The 19,508-nt window shown below is 49.0% G+C and overlaps 1 protein-coding gene and 1 long non-coding RNA gene across 3 annotated transcripts in view; one reads left to right on the top strand and one right to left on the bottom strand.

Moving 5' to 3' along the window:
• PRKAG2 (protein kinase AMP-activated non-catalytic subunit gamma 2) overlaps positions 1-19,508 on the top strand; it is a 656,600-nt gene that overhangs the window by 151,552 nt on the left and 485,540 nt on the right. The gene's annotated exons all lie outside the window — the stretch shown is intronic.
• Positions 11,290-19,508, bottom strand: part of LOC134928888 (uncharacterized) — a 29,058-nt gene continuing 20,839 nt past the window's right edge. The window contains exon 2 of the long non-coding RNA XR_010178101.1: positions 11,290-11,636. This is a non-coding gene — a long non-coding RNA (uncharacterized LOC134928888). The remainder of the gene's footprint in view (positions 11,637-19,508) is intronic.

The following is a 19,508-nucleotide window of genomic DNA, read 5'->3' as shown; positions in this document are numbered from 1 at the left end:
CGCTACAGTCTCCTGACACAGCAGCCCTTAAGGACCCTGCAGATCGCAGGCAAGAAACTACCTTAAAGTGTATTTATTCTCATACGGGTGCTGTGCTAAGACCGACAATTGCGTCGGCATGGGTGTGTAGCGCAATTGCAGCTTGGACAGATGAGCTGACAGATCAATTTGATAATATGGATAAGGATACTATATTCCTAACTCTAGCCCATATTAAAGACGCAGTCGTATTTATGAGGGATGCTCAAAGGGACATTGGATTACTAGCTTCTAGGGCCAATGCCATGTCTGTCTCAGCGAGAAGATCCTTATGGACTCGCCAATGGACGGGTGATGCGGATTCCAAAAAACATATGGAAGTACTACCCTATAAGGGTGATGTATTGTTTGGGGTTGGGCTGACGGACCTGGTTTCCACAGCTACAGCAATCAAATTTTTTACCATATATTCCCCAGCAGCAAAAGAAAGTAACACCCTATCAGATGCAGTCCTTTCGGTCGCACAAGTCCAAAAGAGGTTGGGGTTCCTCTTTCCTCGCCAGAGGTAAGGGCAGAGGCAAGAGAGCACCTGCTTCAGCAGGTGCCCAGGAACAAAAGTCCTCCCCGGCTGCTCCAAAACCCACAACATGACGCTCGGGCTCCCCTGAGGGAGTCCGCACCAGTGGGGGCACGTCTTCGACTTTTCAGTCAGGCCTGGGTCAGTTCGGACCTGAATCCCTGGGTGTTGGAAATAGTTTCCCAGGGTTACAAATTGGAATTCGGCCCTACCAGCTTCCACATCGGAAAGGGATATAGTGTTAGCTGCAATTCAAACGCTGTGTACACAGCAAGTGATAATCAAGGTTCCCCTGCACCAGCAGGGAAGAGGTTACTACTCAACCCTATTTGTGGTCCCGAAACCGGACGGTTCGGTCAGACCTATTTTAAATCTGAAATCCCTAAACCTGTACATAAAAAGATTCAAATTCAAAATGGAATCTCTCAGGGCGATTATAGCCAACATGGAGGAGGGGGAGTTTATGGTGTCTCTGGACATAAAGGATGCGTACCTTCATGTCCCCATATATGCCCCCCATCAGGAATACCTGAGATTCGCTGTACAGGATTGTCATTACCAATTTCAGACGTTGCCGTTTGGACTCTCCACGGCCCCGAGGATTTTCACCAAGATAATGGCGGAAATGATGGTGGTCCTGCGCAAGCATGGAGTCACAATTATCCCATACTTGGACGATCTCCTGATAAAAGCGAGATCGATCAAGGGAGAAATTGCTGAGCAGTGTGGCGCTCTTTCTGAGAGTGCTCCAGCAACACGGTTGGATTCTAAATCTACCGAAGTCACAGTTGATTCCGGCAACTCGACTACCATTCCTAGGTATGATACTGGATACGGAACAAATGAAGGTCTTCCTCCCAATAGAGAGAGCCCAAGACATCCAGAACATGGTCAGAGACCTGCTAAAACCGAAAAGGGCGTCAGTTCACCAATGCACTCGAGTTCTGGGAAAAATGGTGGCGGCCTACGAGGCCATTCCCTTCGGAAGGTTCCATGCAAGGACTTTTCAATGGGACCTTCTGGACAAGTGGTCCGGGTCCCATCTGCACTTACATCGGAAAATAACTCTGTCCCCAGGGACCAGAGTGTCCCTCCTGTGGTGGTTGCAAAGTGCTCACCTCCTGGAGGGTCGCAGGTTCGGAATTCAGGATTGGATCCTGGTTACCATGGACGCGAGCCTCCGAGGTTGGGGAGCGGTCACACAGGGAAAAAAATTTCAGGGTCTTTGGTCAGACCAGGAGTCTTGTCTACACATCAGTGTGTTGGAACTCAGGGCCATTTACAACGGCCTTCGACAAGCGGAGAGTTTTCTTCGAAACCTACCGGTTCTGATTCAATCAGACAATGTCACAGCAGTGGCTCATGTGAACCGTCAAGGCGGGACAAGAAGCAGAGTCGCGATGGCGGAAGCCACAAGGATCCTTCGCTGGTGTTACGTTCCTGATGCTCAGAACTAGAGAGATGTTGCGTAGTGAGTCCAGAGCACCAGGACGTGACGCTGAAATAAGGGGTGGGACGGGAATAGCCCCTAGCACCCTACCTCCATTGTTTTACCCGTGTGGTCAGTTCATGCCTGAGTGACTATGGTTTCTTGGGCCCACGGCAGCCGCGTTTGAAGGGCGGATTAGGTCTGCCCAACTCCGATGTCCCCAGGTCTTAGAGTGAGACAAGGCGTGAACCGAGACAGGAAAACAACAAGGGGACCTCTAACTAAAGCAAACAGAAAGCTAGGGGCTACTAATTACCCTAAAACTAAATATATGTGCGGCACGCCGCCAAAGGAAAAGAACAACAAAAGATACCACTGTCGACTCCCCCACACGGCACCGCCGAGTTCCGGGGAGGACAGTGAAAAGCGGAAACCTCCGCAAAAACCACCAATACAAAATTAACACAAGGACTAAGCGGCCTAGGCCGCAACACGCGGCAGAAGCTGCTACTCACGAAACCGGAAGAGAACCACAACAAGCGAGAACCCCCAGATGACTGCAACAGGTTCACTTGGACAGGAAGGATTCCCAGGACCAGCTTCAGAACTCCAGAACTCAGGAGCACAGGGAGCAGGATCGACCAGATACAGCTGACCAGGAACAGACGTTGCAAGGCAGGAACAGCATACAGGAAGCTATCACCGGCGAGGCTGCAGTGTGCTGGCTCCCATAAAAAGACCATGCTGGCCAATGACAGGAGGGCCAGCAAGACCAGCCCCCAGACGCTAATTACTAGTTTCCGTGCAGCTGCCCTGCTGCACGAGCAACTAATCAATCCTATCTGGCAACGGGGAATGCGGTCCACCAATGGCGTCCCCGTTGCTATGGACCCAGCGGCTGAGGACGCCCGGCATCCTAGCGTTGCCAGGGACCCGGCGGCTACAGTACGCACGGCGTCCTGGCGTTGCTAGGCGCCGGGCGGGCAGGGAGGGAGGTGCGGCGGCCGTGAGCGTCGCTCGGAAGCAGACCGAGTGGCGCTGCGGACCGCGGCACCTAACAGTACCCCCCCCCTTGAGGAGGGGTTAAAGAACCCCTAAAGCCGGGTTTCTGAGGAAATTCCTGAAAGAATAATCTCAAGTTTAGGGGCATGTAAATTGTTATCCAGGACCCAAGACCTTTCTTCCGGGCCATAGCCTTTCCAGTGAACCAAAAAATAAAGCCGGCCCCGAGAAACTTTGGAATCTAAAACCTTCTCCACCAAGAACTCTTGTTGCCCCTGAACATCCACCAGAGGTCTACCCTGGGAAGTCTTCCGAGGGAATCTCCTGGAAGAAAAATACTGCTTCAGAAGGGAACAGTGAAAAGTATTGCCAATTTTGAGTGATTTAGGCAAGCGTAGCCGAAAAGCAACTGGGTTGACCTTCTTAACGATAAGGAACGGTCCAATAAATTTGGGTCCCAATCTAGCCGAGGGTTGTCGGAGCTTGATGTTGCGGGTTGACAACCACACCTTATCTCCCACCTTAAAAGTGCATGGGCGTCGGAACCGATCAGAAATTTTTTTTTTCTCGGAAGGCAGCCTTCTTAAGGGCAAGGTGCACCTTTTTCCAAATCATTCTGAGACGGGAAGTTAAGGTCAACGAGGAGACTGGAAAATGAGGGTAAAAAGAATTGGCTCTAGGATGAAACCCCAAGACCGAAAAGAATGGGGACTCCTTGGTGGAAGAATGACAAGAGTTATTATAGGCAAACTCGGCCAAAGGAAGAAATTCAGACCAATCATTCTGAAGTTTGGCCGAATATAGCTGTAAATACTGTTTTAACGACTGATTAACACGTTCAGTTTGTCCGTTAGACTGTGGATGGTACCCAGATGTTAAAGAGAGTTTCATATTTAATGAGGCACAAAAACGTTTCCAGAAACGGGCGATGAATTGCGGTCCCCGATCAGAGACAATATCCCTGGGAGCCTGAACACATGGCGGAGAAACAAAACTGCCAACCCTTGAGCAGAGGGTAATCGGGGGAGAGCAATGAAGTGGGCCATCTTACTAAAATGGTCTACTACCACCCAAATGACTCGAAATCCAGCTGAAAGAGGAAGGTCCACCACGAAATCCATGGATATATGTGACCATGGCCTGAGAGGAACGGCTAGAGGCATGAGTTGTCCGACCGGCAACGATCGAGATACCTTGTACTGAGCACAAACCTGACAGGAACGGACAAATTCCCTTACATCTTTAGAAAGATTAGGCCACCACACTGAGCAAGAGATTAACTCCAAGGTCTTAGTGATACCCGGATGACCAGAAACCTTATTATCATGAAACTCAGCTAGAACAGTGCCTCTCAGAAATTCAGGGACGAAGAGACGATCTGCAGGAGTGACTTTGGGAGCCTGCTGCTGAAGCTGGACTAGCTGTGTAAATAAATCCTGTGTGAGGCCAGCCCGGATGACAGACGATGGGACTATGGGGGTAGTAGCCGGGTGGTTATTGTGAACCAGAAGAAAACAACGTGACAGGGCATCGGCTTTTGTATTCTTGGAACCGGGCCTGAAGGTGATAATAAACCTGAAACGAGTAAAAAACAGCGCCCAACGTGCCTGTCGAGCATTAAGCCGTTTAGCTGACTCAATATACTGCAGGTTCTTGTGGTCCGTAAACACCGTAATGGTATGCCTTGCTCCTTCCAGCCAGTGCCTCCACTCCTCGAAAGCCCATTTAACTGCCAACAATTCTCAATTACCAACATCATAGTTGGATTCTGCGGAGGAGAATTTTCTGGACATGAAGGCACATGGGTGTAATTCCTGAGACTCCGTGTCTTCCTGAGAAAGGATAGCCCCCACTCCAACCTCTGAGGCATCTACCTCGACAATAAAGGGGAGATCCGGGTTAGGGTGTCTGAGTACTGGAGCTGAGACAAAGGCCTGCTTTAAGGCCAGGAAGGCAGACTTGGCTTCAGGCGACCAATTGGAAGGGTCCGCTCCTTTTTTAGTCAATGCCACAATAGGAGCAACCAAATCTGAGAAGGTATGAATAAAACACCTATAGTAATTTGCAAACCCTAAAAAGCGCTGAATTGCTTTTAAGTTCGTGGGTTGTGCCCAATTTAGGATGGCCTGGAGTTTTTTTGGTTCCATGAAAAACCCCTTAGCAGAAATAATATACCCCAGGAAGGACACTTCTGTGATGTGGAAATCACATTTCTCCAGTTTGGCGTATAAATGATTTTCATACAGGAAGCTATCACCGGCGAGGCTGCAGTGTGCTGGCTCCCATAAAAAGACCCTGCTGGCCAATGACAGGAGGGCCAGCAAGACCAGCCCCCAGACGCTAATTACTAGTTGCCGTGCAGCTGCCCTGCTGCACGAGCAACTAATCAATCCTATCTGGCAACGGGGAACGCGGTCCGCCAATGGCGTCCCCGTTGCTATGGACCCAGCGGCTGAGGACGCCCGGCGTCCTAGCGTTGCCAGGGACCCGGCGGCTACAGTACGCACGGCGTCCTGGCGTTGCTAGGCGCCGGGCGGGCAGGGAGGGAGGTGCGGCGGCCGTGAGCGTCGCTCGGAAGCAGACCGAGCGGCGACGCGGACCGCGGCACCTAACAGCTGGGCGGAAAATCATGTAAGCGCTCTGTCGGCTGTCTTCATTCCGGGAGTGGACAACTGGGAAGCAGACTTCCTCAGCAGACACGATCTCCATCCAGGAGAGTGGGGACTTCATCAAGAAGTCTTTGCAGACGTAACACGTCTTTGGGGAACTCCTCAAATAGACATGATGGTGTCACGCCTCAACGAAAACTTCGGAGGTATTGCGCCTGGTCTCGGGACCCTCAGGCAGTAGCAGTAGACGCTCTGGTAACACCGTGGGTGTTCAAATCGGTCTACGTGTTTCCTCCTCTTCCTCTCATCACAAAAGTGTTGAGGATCATAAGACGAAGAAGAGTACAGACGATACTCGTTGTCCCAGACTGGCCTCGAAGGGCCTGGTACTCGGATCTACAAGAGATGCTCACAGGAGATCCCTGGCCTCTTCCTCTGAGGGAAGACCTGTTGCAGCAGGGGCCCTGTGTATTTCAAGACTTACCGCGGTTACGTTTGACGGCATGGCGGTTGAACGCCGAATCCTAGCAAAAAAGGGGATTCCGGAAGAGGTCATCCCTACTTTAATAAAGGCTAGGAAGGAGGTGACGATAAAACATTATCACCGTATCTGGCGAAAGTATGTGTCTTGGTGTGAGACCAAGAATGCACCTACGGAAGATTTTCATCTGGGTCGTCTTCTCCACTTTCTACAGACAGGAGTGGATATGGGCCTGAAATTAGGCTCTGTTAAGGTACAGATTTCGTCCCTCTCGATTTTCCTTCAGAAGGAGTTGGCTTCTCTTCCAGAAGTCCAGACGTTTGTAAAGGGAGTGCTGCACATCCAGCCCCCTTTTGTGCCTCCAGTGGCACCATGGGACCTGAACGTGGTGTTGCAGTTCCTAAAATCACATTGGTTTGAACCGCTTAACAAGGTTGAGTTGAAATTTCTTACCTGGAAGGTGGTCATGTTGTTGGCCTTAGCATCAGCAAGGCGAGTGTCAGAATTGGCGGCTTTGTCACACAAGAGCCCCTACTTGATTTTTCATGTGGATCGAGCGGAATTGAGGACACGTCCGCAATTTTTGCCTAAAGTGGTTTCTTCGTTCCATATGAATTAACCTATTGTGGTGCCTGTGGCTACAAGTGACCTGGAGGATTCCAGATCCCTGGACGTAGTCAGGGCCTTAAAAATTTATGTAGCCAGGACGGCTAGAATTAGGAAAACAGAGGCTCTGTTTGTCCTGTATGTGGCCAAGATTGGCGCTCCTGCTTCGAAGCAGACTATTGCTCGCTGGATCTGTAATACGATTCAGCAGGCTCACTCTACGGCTGGATTGCCGGTACTAAATTCGGTTAAGGCCCATTCCACTAGGAAGGTGGGCTCTTCTTGGGCGGCTGCCCGAGGCGTCTCGGCTTTACAACTTTGCCGAGCGGCGACTTGGTCGGGGTCAAACACTTTTGCTAAATTCTACAAGTTTGATACCCTGGCTGATGAGGACCTAGAGTTTGCTCAGTCGGTGCTGCAGAGTCATACGCACTCTCCCGCCCGATTGGATGCTTTGGTATAAACCCCATGGTCCTTACGGAGTCCCCAGCATCCTCTAGGACGTAAGAGAAAATAAGATTTTAAACCTACCGGTAAATCTATTTCTCCTAGTCCGTAGAGGATGCTGGGCGCCCGTCCCAGTGCGGAAACTCTGCAAGACTTGTATATAGTTGTTGCTTACATAAGGGTTATGTTATAGTTGACATCGGTCTTGGACCGTTACTGTTGTCTGTTCATACTGTTAACTGGTTATGTATGTTCCAGGTTACATGGTATGATTGGTGTGGGCTGGTATGAATCTTGCCATTGGATTGCTAAATCCTGCCTTGTATTGTCCATCTCCTCTGGGCACAGTTCTCTAACTGAGGTCTGGAGGAGGGGCATAGAGGGAGGAGCCAGTGCACACCCATAGTCAAAGTTCTTTTTAGGTGCCCTATCTCCTGCGGAGCCCGTCTATACCCCATGGTCCTTACAGAGTCCCCAGCATCCTCTACGGACTAGGAGAAATAGATTTACCGGTAGGTTTAAAATCTTATTTTTTTTATATTATGTGTCTTATGCGAAATTTGCGGTTTCTCTTTACTAAATGAAATATAAGTCGCAAAGGAATAGGCAGGTTAATACAGTGATTTTAATCAAGATAAACAATTTGCTGTTACAGTAAGAGTTGGGAATAACATTCTACTAATATAAAGTAACTTTTTAACTAGAGATTGTAATCGTGTACTGTTCCTGAAAAGTCACATTTGTTCCTGAAGCGCACACCTTCCCAGCATCAGTAATAGGCCACACTAATGAGGTTTCCATTGAGTAATGATGCCTGAGCTAGGCGGCCATGCGGGATGACGGCCGAACTCAGATGTTTTTTTAAAGGGGCAGTCACACGGCCGCCGAACTTGGACATCATTACATCCGACCGCGGGTCGTAATACTGTGTGTGTGAATCATAGGTTCGACAGTAACTAGGTCGACATCTGAAATAGGTCGACACGGTCATTAGGTAGACATGGAAAAAGGTCGACATGAGTGTTTTAAAAAAAAAATGGGTGTCATTTTATTCCCAAATGTAGTCCATGTGGATCATAAAGTAAAAAAAAAAAAAAAAAGTTTTTTTTTTAAACTCATGTCGACCTTTTTCCATGTCAACCTTGTCTATGTCGACCTAGTGACCATGTCGACCAATAGTGGTCGACCTGAGTGTCAACCTAAAGCCCGGATCCCGGAATACTTGCACGGTTTATGTACTTTGCTTTGATCAATGTGCTTAGATGATTATGAACCTTTTGACAGCCTGTCGTATATGGTTGAGATGGAAGCCAAACATACTGTACTCTGAGGGCGGGATGTACTAAAGGAAAAATGCGGTAAAACCCCCGAAAACGGGGGTTTACCGCATTTTAAAATTTACTAATACCCTACTGCCGCGTTTTCGCCAGCCATGGAATCGCCATCTCTGGATGGCGATACCCTATGGAAGCCTATGGGCTTCTTATCGCCACCCGCTGCAACCCGCCGACACCGCCTTCCCCCCGGCTTACCTTCCTCCAGGCTGCCCTGGACCCGGAAGGTAATCTCCTCCTCCTCCCCCTAGCAACGCAGCCGGAGGTCCTTCCGGCTGCAAGGGGGTGGAGGAGCCAGTTCTAATTTTGGGCCCAGGCAGTGTTGGGCTCTTCTGGCTGTCACGTCTAAGGATTCTTGTGGATCCGGATTTGGGGTAGATGATTCTGGTGCACTTGGATCTCTGAATAACAAACGAGCGGGACGGATGAAGGTCTTGCGCATTTATTACTTGGAGTAGTTTAACAGGGTTTGCCAAAGACAGTTGAATAGAGATACGACTATAGGTTAGCGGGTGGCTGAGGATACCGGAACCGTGATCCAGTACTTTAAAAGGAGGAATTCCGAAGGTTGGTTACTGCGGCGTCTGGAACAGGTAGCTAGGTAGGACACGGGAACAGAGTCGGCAGTCTGCGTAAGGCTATATCAGGAGGCTTGGGTACTTTGCTGTAACAAGAACCTGACACTGGAGACGCTGCTGGAGCACAGAAAACTAGCTTCACAGATGCTGTGAAAGATTAGCTTCACAGATGCTGTGAAAGACGTTGCACTGGCAAATTCCCTCCTCCAGGCCTTACTGTCTTATAGCAGCTGCTCGGAGCTAATTGGCCACAGGGAAGTGATAAATTGGTGAAGTGTGGGCAAGACAGGCTTTTTGCCCACATCCAAGATGGCCACCCGGAACACAGCCCAGTCTGTTCACAGAAGCCCTGGCTCCACAGCAGCACTGCTAACCCCTGCCGGAGGGACATGCTGCCAGTCTGCTGAGCTGCCAACCAGTGCCCCTGCCTGTCCTCCCAGCACACCCTGCTTGGCACCATCAGCCCGCACCTCCACCAGCTGGACCTCTCCAAAGGGACCGGACAGGTAAGAGCCGGCTCCCCTGCACAGTCTCCCGCCGGACCGTGACACTGGCTTTCTCAGATGTGGTTCAGGTATTACCTATGGAGAAGCTGCGACGACATCCTAGGACACGCAATTGCACCATGCATCACCGTTATATTTGAGTGGGCCTTGGCAATATTTAAATCTTGTTCAGTGTGCTGAGAGTTGAAAAAGGTTGAAAATCTCTGATCTAGACCTCTGTCGCTTACAATGCTGACATTCATAATTCAACAGAATGTCGACAGTTATGACAGGGTTAAAATTAAAACAGTGTCAACACCTGGAAAATATCAACATGGACAGAACTTCAACGTATTAAATGTCAACATTGTGAAAATGTCGAACAATAGGATTAAGTTTAGTGGTTAGGGCTACTGGTGAGGTTAGAAGGTTAGACAAACCTTAAACAGATATTGTCGACATTCATGTTGACAATTATATTATCAACATGAATATTATCATATATGGTATCTCCTCATTATGGGGGCAAGTTGAAGAGGGACAAAGAGCAGAGGCAAATTTCCCATTAGGCACATGCCTAGTGGGGGCACTTGTTGGGCGGTGGCACTTGGATGCTTGTGTTGGTACTGTCAGCCCAAAGAGTACCAGTATCTGCAAAATATATCCACTGTACTGTACCATATGCCATCTTGAATGGAGTATAAATGGGACATGCACATTCTGCCCCTGTAAGCTGTCCCACTTAGTAAATATGTATACATAATTAAAATAAAAAAAGGCTTTTTTTTATTATTCTATTAATTTTGCTATCATCAAATGAGGGCTGATAACCAATCAATAAAAATAATAAAATTACAGGTTGAGTATCCCATATCCATATATTCCGAAATACGGAATATTCCGAAATACGGACTTTTTTGAGTGAGATAGTGAAACCTTTGTTTTTTGATGGCTCAATGTACACAAACTTTGTTTAATACACACAGTTATTAAAAATATTGTATTAAATAACCCTCAGGCTGTGTGTATAAGGTGTATATGAAACATAAATGAATTGTGTGAATGTAGACACACTTTGTTTAATGCACAAAGTTATAAAAAATATTGGCTAAAATGACCTTCAGGCTGTGTGTATAAGGTGTATATGAAAGATAAATGCATTCTGTGCTTAGATTTAGGTCCCATCACCATGATATCTCATTATGGGATGCAATTATTCCAAAATACGGAAAAATCCGATATCCAAAATACCTCTGGTCCCAAGCATTTTGGATAAGGGATACTCAACCTGTATGCAGGTGGGTGGGGGTGGTCATTACTGTTGTGCCTAGGGGCGCCCTCACCCCTAAATCCACCTCTGGCAAAGATGACTATTAGGTAGGACCAGGAGGTAAGGTATTCTTGCCTTTGGTAATGATTACATTGAGGTTACTGGTGATTGAATGATAGCAGCGGTTATGCTTAGGACATCACACTGGAACCTCCAGGTAGATAGCATGCTTGTCCTGTGGAGGTTCTGTGCTGAAGAGAAGCATTACCCTATTCCACCTTTGTCTAAGTAGCATCTAAGGGAGCGAATACTGGTGGCACAGTGATTGTGAATGGCACAAGAAGTGCGCCTGTTACCTCATCCAGGCATCAGTTGCGTCTGGGCCGCCATGTTGGTTTTGTTTTCAATAAAATATCAGGTGATAACTATAGGAAGCAAACATTCCAGTTGCAGAAATATATAATTAATCTAATGAAATATTTTAGCTGAAATAAAAAAAAAAAAAAGGAATTTATGTTTCATTTTAATTATCAGTGTTTACATTTTATTTTTCCTTCATCTTCCTTTGTAATGCATTTACTTGTGTCCCGGAAGAGAATCATGTGAGAAATCCCTCCTTCTGTATAATGTTGTGATCTCTACCTTACGCTCCCATCCACTGATTACAATCATTCAAATGGACAGGTAGCATCGCCCACTTCTGCTGTTGTCCTGAGCTGTGACCCAAATCCGGTCTGATTAAACGGTCCATAAAATGAGTCTGTACCCAGGGCTGATTCGTCATGCAGAAAGGCCAGGAGCAAAAAAACATTCAGATCTTGGAAGTACTAGCCTGGAACCTATAGGAGAGAGAGCAAATAACATATTATAGATATAATAAAGTGGGAAGGGTTGTCTTTACATAGCAATTTTCACAATATTATATGGCACTACTGTCTTTGTAAAATTATCCACTAAGTAATAACAGACATCCACGCGGGCAAATGCTAGAATGTATATGTATAAAACCAAATCCACCCGAATTTTATAGATTGGACCCAAACCAAAACCTGGTCTCCTCAGGGGGAGTCGATCCGTTCCGCCAGGTGACTGCTGCCGCTGGGGATCTCTGTGCGGCTTCGGTGTCCCGATGACGCGGGTTCTGTGTGGCCGCTGGCTGGGGGAAGCCGCCGGGTCACTGCTGCTGGGGGGGTCTGCGTTCCGCGCCGTGCCTGTGTGTCTCACGGGCAGTCTGCGGCAGCACGCTGCACCGGGAGCTGTCAGGAGCCGGCACCCGGTGCAGTGTCAGGTAACCACCGATAAGCCACCGCTTGTGCTGGCTTATCCGAGGTAATAGGATAGCCCCCGGCGGGTAAATTACCGGGGCTAATTGGATATCCCCCATAGTATACAATTTAGTTGCCGTTGGTTCCAGAGTTGAGATTTCATCTGGGTAAGTTCGCAATGTTGCTACAATTCACTGTAAGAGATGCTAATTAGCTCATTTGTGTAGATGGTGACCCTTGTTCCACTATTGCCATGATACTCATATTTACTATTGTTGTGTAAGGAGACAAGTATCGAAAATAAGAATTTACTCACCGGTAATTCTATTTCTCGTAGTCCGTAGTGGATGCTGGGAACTCCGTAAGGACCATGGGGAATAGCGGGCTCCGAAGGAGGCTGGGCACTCTAGAAAGATTTCAGACTACCTGGTGTGCACTGGCTCCTCCCACTATGACCCTCCTCCAAGCCTCAGTTAGGATACTGTGCCCGGACGAGCGTACACAATAAGGAAGGATTTTGAATCCCGGGCAAGACTCATACCAGCCACACCAATCACACCGTACAACTCGTGATATGAAACCCAGTTAACAGTATGAAACAATAGAGCCTCTCAACAGATGGCTCAACAATAACCCGATTTAGTTAACAATAACTATGTACAAGTATTGCAGATAAACCGCACTTGGGATGGGCGCCCAGCATCCACTACGGACTACGAGAAATAGAATTACCGGTGAGTAAATTCTTATTTTCTCTGACGTCCTAGTGGATGCTGGGAACTCCGTAAGGACCATGGGGATTATACCAAAGCTCCCAAATGGGCGGGAGAGTGCGGATGACTCTGCAACACCGAATGAGAGAACTCCAGGTCCTCCTCAGCCAGGGTATCAAATTTATAGAATTTTGCAAATGTGTTTGCCCCTGACCAAGTAGCAGCTCGGCAAAGTTGTAAAGCCGAGACCCCTCGGGCAGCCGCCCAAGATGAGCCCACCTTCCTTGTGGAATGGGCATTGACAGATTTTGGCTGTGGCAGGCCTGCCACAGAATGTGCAAGTTGAATTGTACTACAAATCCAACGAGCAATAGTCTGCTTAGAAGCAGGAGCACCCAGCTTGTTGGGTGCATATAGGATAAACAGCGAGTCAGATTTTCTGACTCCAGCCGTCCTGGAAACATATATTTTCAGGGCCCTGACCACGTCTAACAACTTGGAGTCCTCCAAGTCCCTAGTGGCCGCAGGCACCACAATAGGCTGGTTCAAATGAAACGCTGACACCACCTTAGGGAGAAACTGGGGACGAGTCCTCAATTCTGCCCTATCCATATGGAAAATCAGATAAGGGCTTTTATAAGACAAAGCCGCCAATTCTGATACTCGCCTGGCAGAAGCCAAGGCCAATAACATGACCACCTTCCACGTGAGATATTGCAGATCCACGGTTTTTAGTGGTTCAAACCAATGTGATTTTAAGAAACTCAACACCACGTTGAGATCCCAAGGTGCCACAGGAGGAACATATGGGGGCTGAATATGCAGCACTCCCTTTACAAATGTCTGAACTTCAGGTACTGAAGCTAGTTCTTTCTGAAAGAAAATCGATAGAGCCGAGATCTGTACCTTAATGGAACCCAGTTTTAGGCCCATATTCACTCCTGCTTGCAGGAAATGCAGAAATCGACCTAGTTGAAATTCCTCAGTTGGGGCCTTTTCGGCCTCACACCATGCAACATATTTCCGCCATATGCGGTGATAATGATTTGCTGTAACCTCTTTCCTGGCTTTAATAAGCGTAGGAATGACTTCCTCCGGAATGCCCTTTTCTTTCAGGATCCGGCGTTCAACCACCATGCCGTCAAACGCAGCCGCGGTAAGTCTTGGAACAGACAGGGCCCCTGCTGTAGCAGGTCTTGTCTTAGCGGCAGAGGCCACGGGTCCTCTGAGATCATCTCTTGAAGTTCCGGGTACCATATTCTTCTTGGCCAATCCGGAACCACGAGAATTGTGTTTACTCCTCGCTTTCTTATTATTCTCAATACCTTTGGTATGAGAGGCAGCGGAGGGAACACAAACTGACTGGTACACCCACGGTGTCACCAGAGCGTCCACAGCTATCGCTTGAGGGTCTCTTGACCTGGCGCAATACCTCTCTAGTTTTTTGTTTAGGCGGGACGCCATCATGTCCACCTGTGGACGACCCCACTGATGTACAATCATTTGGAAGACTTCTGGATGAAGTCCCCACTCTCCCGGGTGGAGGTCGTGTCTGCTGAGGAAGTCTGCTTCCCAGTTGTCCACTCCCGGAATGAACACTGCTGACAGTGCTAGTACATGATTTTCCGCCCATCGGAGAATTCTTGTGGCTTCTGTCATTGCCATCCTGCTTCTTGTGCCGCCCTATCGATTCACATGGGCGACTGCCGTGATGTTGTCTGACTGGATCAGCACCGGCTGGTGTAGGAGCAGGGATTTTGCTAGACTTAGGGCATTGTAGATGGCCCTTAGTTCCAGAATATTTATGTGAAAGGAAGTCTCCTGACTTGTCCATAGTCCTTGGAAGTTTCTTCCCTTTGTGACTGCCCCCCAGCCTCGCAGGCTGGCATCCGTGGTCACCAGGACCCAGTCCTGAATGCCGAATCTGCGACCCTCCAGAAGATGAGCACTCTGCAGCCACCACAGAAGAGACACCCTGGTTCTTGCAGACAGGGTTATCAAGCGATGCATCTGAAGATGCGATCCGGACCACTTGTCCAACAGGTCCCACTGAAAGATTCTGACATGGAACCTGCCGAATGGAATTGCTTCGTAAGAAGCTACCATCTTTCCCAGGACCCGCGTGCAGTGATGCACCGATACCTGTTTTGGTTTCAGGAGGTCTCTGACTAGAGATGACAACTCCCTGGCTTTCTCCTCCGGGAGAAACACTTTTTTCTGGACTGTGTCCAGAATCATCCCCAGGAACAGTAGACGTGTCGTCGGGACCAGCTGTGACTTTGGGATATTCAGAATCCAGCCGTGCTGGTGCAGCACTTCCTGAGATAGTGCTACTCCCACCAACAACTGTTCTTTGGACCGTGCCTTTATTAGGAGATCGTCCAAGTACGGGATAATTAAAACTCCCTTTCTTCGAAGGAGTATCATCATTTCCGCCATAACCTTGGTAAATACCCTTGGTGCCGTGGAGAGTCCAAACGGCAGCGTCTGGAATTGGTAATGGCAATCCTGTACCACAAATCTGAGGTACTCCTGGTGAGGATGGTAAATGGGGACATGCAGGTAAGCATCCTTGATGTCCAGGGAAACCATGTAATCCCCCTCGTCCAGGCTTGCAATAACCGCCCTGAGCGATTCCATCTTGAATTTTTTTATGTACATGTTCAAGGATTTCAAATTTAAAATGGGTCTCACCGAACCGTCCGGCTTCGGTACCACAAATAGTGTGGAATAGTAACCCCGGCCTTGTTGAAGTAGGGGTACCTTGATTATCACCTGCTGGGAATACAGCTTGTGAATTGCCGCTAGCACCGCCTCCCTGTCTGAGGGAGCAATCGGCAAGGCAGATTTTAGGAACCGGTGGGGTGGAGCCGCCTCGAATTCCAGCATGTATCCCTGAGATACTACTTGAAGGATCCAGGGATCCACCTGTGAGCGAGCCCACTGATCGCTGAAATTTCTGAGGCGGGCCCCCACCGTACCTGGCTCCACCTGTGGAGCCCCACCGTCATGCGGCGGACTTGGAAGAGGAAGCGGGGGGAGGACTTTTTTTCCTGGGAACCTGCTGTCTGTTGCAGCCTTTTTCCCCTACCTCTGCCTCTAGACAGAAAAGACCCTCCTTTTTTTACGCTTGCTTTTCTGGGTCCGAAAGGACTGAACCTGATAAAATGGCGCCTTCTTAGGCTGTGAGGGAACATGGGGTAAAAATGCTGACTTCCCAGACGTTGCTGTGGAAACTAGGTCGGAGAGACCATCCCCAAATAATTCCTCACCCTTATATGGCAAAACTTCCATGTGCCTTTTAGAATCTGCATCTCCTGTCCACTGGCGAGTCCATAAGCCTCTCCTAGGAGAAATGGACAATGCACTTACTTTAGATGCCAGATTTCCCTCTGTGCATCTCTCATATATAAGACTGAGTCTTTGATATGGTCTATGGTTAGCAGGATCGTGTCTCTGTCTAATGTGTCAATATTTTCTGACAGTTTATCTGACCATGCAGCGGCAGCACTGCACATCCATGCTGACGCAATAGCTGGCCTAAGTATAATGCCTGAGTGTGTGTATACAGACTTCAGGATTGCCTCCTGCTTTCTATCAGCAGGCTCCTTAAGGGCGGCCGTATCCCGAGAGGGTAGTGCCACCTTTTTTGACAAACGTGTGAGCGCTTTATCCACCTTAGGTGGTGTTTCCCAATGTGACCTATCCTCTGGCGGGAAAGGGAACGCCATTAGTACCTTCTTAGGAATTACAAATTTTTTATCAGGGAAAAGCCACGCTTCTTCACACACTTCATTTAGTTCATCTGATGGGGGAAAAACTACGGGTAGTTTTTTCTCCCCAAACATAATACCCTTTTTTGTGGTACCTGGATGTAAATCAGAAATGTTTAACACCTCTTTCATTGCCTCAATCATGCAGTGAATGGCCCTGACAGGCATTAGGTTTGACTCATCGTCGTCGACACTTATCAGTATCCGTGTCGACATCCGGGTCTGCAAACTGAGGTAGCGGGCGTTTTAGAGCCCCTGACGACCCCTGAGGCACCTGGACAGGCACGAGCTGAGATCCCGGCTGTCCCACATTTGGCATGTCGTCAAATTTCTTATGTAAAGAATCTATACGTGCACTCATTTCTTTCCATAAGTTCATCCACTCGGGTGTCTGCCCCGCAGGGGGTGACGTCCCTTCAAAATGCATCTGCTCCGCCTCCACCTCATTATCCTCATCAAACATGTCGACACAGCCGTACCGACACACCCCACACACACAGGGAATGCTCAACAGAGGACAGGACCCACAAAAAGCCCTTTGGGGGGACAGAGTGAGAGTATGCCAGCACACACCAGAGCGCTATATACATACACAGGGACTAACTGAGTTATGTCCCTAATTGCTGCTTTTCATATAATATATGTATATATACTGCCAAATTTAATGCCCCCCTCTCTTTTCCCTCTTACTGTTACTGTATATTGCAGGGAAGAGCCAGGGAGCTTCCTTCCAGCCGAGCTGTGAGGGAAAAAATGGCGCCAGTGTGCTGAGGAGATAGGCCGCAAAAAAGGGGCGGAGCCTATTCTCCCGCTTTTTATGGAATTCTGGCAGGGGTATTTACCTCATATATAGCCTCTGGGGCTATATATTGAGGTATTTTAGCCAGCCAAGGTGTTATTATTGCTGCCTCAGGGCGCCCCCCCCCCAGCGCCCTGCACCCTCAGTGACCGGAGTGTGAAGTGTGAGAGGAGCAATGGCGCACAGCTGCAGTGCTGTGCGCTACCTTGGTGAAGACAGAGTCTTCATGCCGCCGATTTTCCGGACCATCTTCTTGCTTCTGGCTCTGTAAGGGGGACGGCGGCGCGGCTCCGGGACCGAACACCAAGGACTGGGCCTGCGGTCGATCCCTCTGGAGCTAATGGTGTCCAGTAGCCTAAGAAGCCCAATCCGGCTGCAAGCAGGCGAGTTCGCTTCTTCTCCCCTTAGTCCCTCGCTGCAGTGAGCCTGTTGCCAGCAGGTCTCACTGAAAATAAAAAACCTAAGTCTATTCTTTCTAAGAGCTCAGGAGAGCCCCTAGTGTGCATCCAACCTCGGCCGGGCACGAATTCTAACTGAGGCTTGGAGGAGGGTCATAGTGGGAGGAGCCAGTGCACACCAGGTAGTCTGAAATCTTTCTAGAGTGCCCAGCCTCCTTCGGAGCCCGCTATTCCCCATGGTCCTTACGGAGTTCCCAGCATCCACTAGGACGTCAGAGAAATGTGGTACAAAAGTTAATTCATTTCTTTAAAGAGTAATGAGTAAAGCCATTATTTCTCTGACGTCCTAGTGGATGCTGGGAACTCCGTAAGGACCATGGGGAATAGCGGGCTCCGAAGGAGGCTGGGCACTCTAGAAAGATTTATGACTACCTGGTGTGCACTGGCTCCTCCCACTATGACCCTCCTCCAAGCCTCAGTTAGATTTTGTGCCCGGCCGAGGTTGGATGCACACTAGGGGCTCTCCTGAGCCTTTAGAAAGAAAGATAGAAATTAGGTTTTTTATTTTCAGTGAGACCTGCTGGCAACAGGCTCACTGCAGCGAGGGACTAAGGGGAGAAGAAGCGAACCTGCCTGCTTGCAGCCAGCTTGGGCTTCTTAGGCTACTGGACACCATTAGCTCCAGAGGGATCGACCGCAGGCCCAGCCTTGGTGTTCGGTCCTGGAGCCGCGCCGCCGTCCCCCTTACAGAGCCAGAAGCAAGAAGAGGTCCGGAAAATCGGTGGCAGAAGACGTCAGTCTTCACTAAGGTAGCGCACAGCACTGCAGCTGTGCGCCATTGCTCCTCATACACACTTCACACTCCGGTCACTGAGGGTGCAGGGCGCTAGGGGGGGTGCCCTGAGCAGCAATAAAAAGACCTTGGCTGGCAAAAATACCACAATATATAGCCCCAGAGGCTATATATGTGGAAAATACCCCTGCCAGAATATAGGAAAAAGCGGGAGAATAGTCCGCGGAAAAGGGGCGGAGCTATCTCCCTCAGCACACTGGCGCCATTTTCCCTCACAGCTCCGCTGGAAGGAAGCTCCCTGGCTCTCCCCTGCAGTCTACACTACAGAAAAGGGTAAAAAAGAGGGGGGGCACTAAATTTAGGCGCAGTATACAATTATATAGAAAAAGCAGCTATAGGGGACATAACTCAGTTAGTCCCTGCATTATATAGCGCTCTGGTGTGTGCTGGCATACTCTCACTCTGTCCCCCCAAAGGGCTTTTGTGGGTCCTGTCCTCTGTTGGAGCATTCCCTGTGTGTGTGCGGTGTGTCGGTACGGCTGTGTCGACATGTTTGATGAGGATAATGATGTGGAGACGGAGCAGATGCCTTTAGAAGGGATGTCACCCCCTGCGGGGCAGACACCTGAGTGGTTGAGCTTATGGAAAGAAATGAGTGCACGTATAGACTCCTTACATAAGAAATTTGACGACATGCCAAATGTGGGACAGCCGACTTCTCAGCTCGTGCCTGTCCAGGCGTCTCACAGGTCATCAGGGGCTCTAAAACGCCCGCTACCTCAGACCGCAGACCCAGATGTCGACACTGATACTGACGCCAGTGTCGACGACGATGAGTCTAACCTGATGCCCACTAAGGCCATTCACTGCATGATTGAGGCAATGAAAGAGGTGTTACACATTTCTGATATAAATACAGGTACCACTAAAAAGGGTATTATGTTTGGGGAGAAAAAACTACCCGTAGTTT

Source organism: Pseudophryne corroboree, chromosome 5 (assembly GCF_028390025.1).
Source record: "Pseudophryne corroboree isolate aPseCor3 chromosome 5, aPseCor3.hap2, whole genome shotgun sequence".
Taxonomy (NCBI): Eukaryota; Metazoa; Chordata; class Amphibia; order Anura; family Myobatrachidae; genus Pseudophryne; species Pseudophryne corroboree.
The sequence above is the reverse complement of the archived record's forward strand: the minus strand, read 5'-3'. Positions and strand labels throughout refer to the sequence as shown.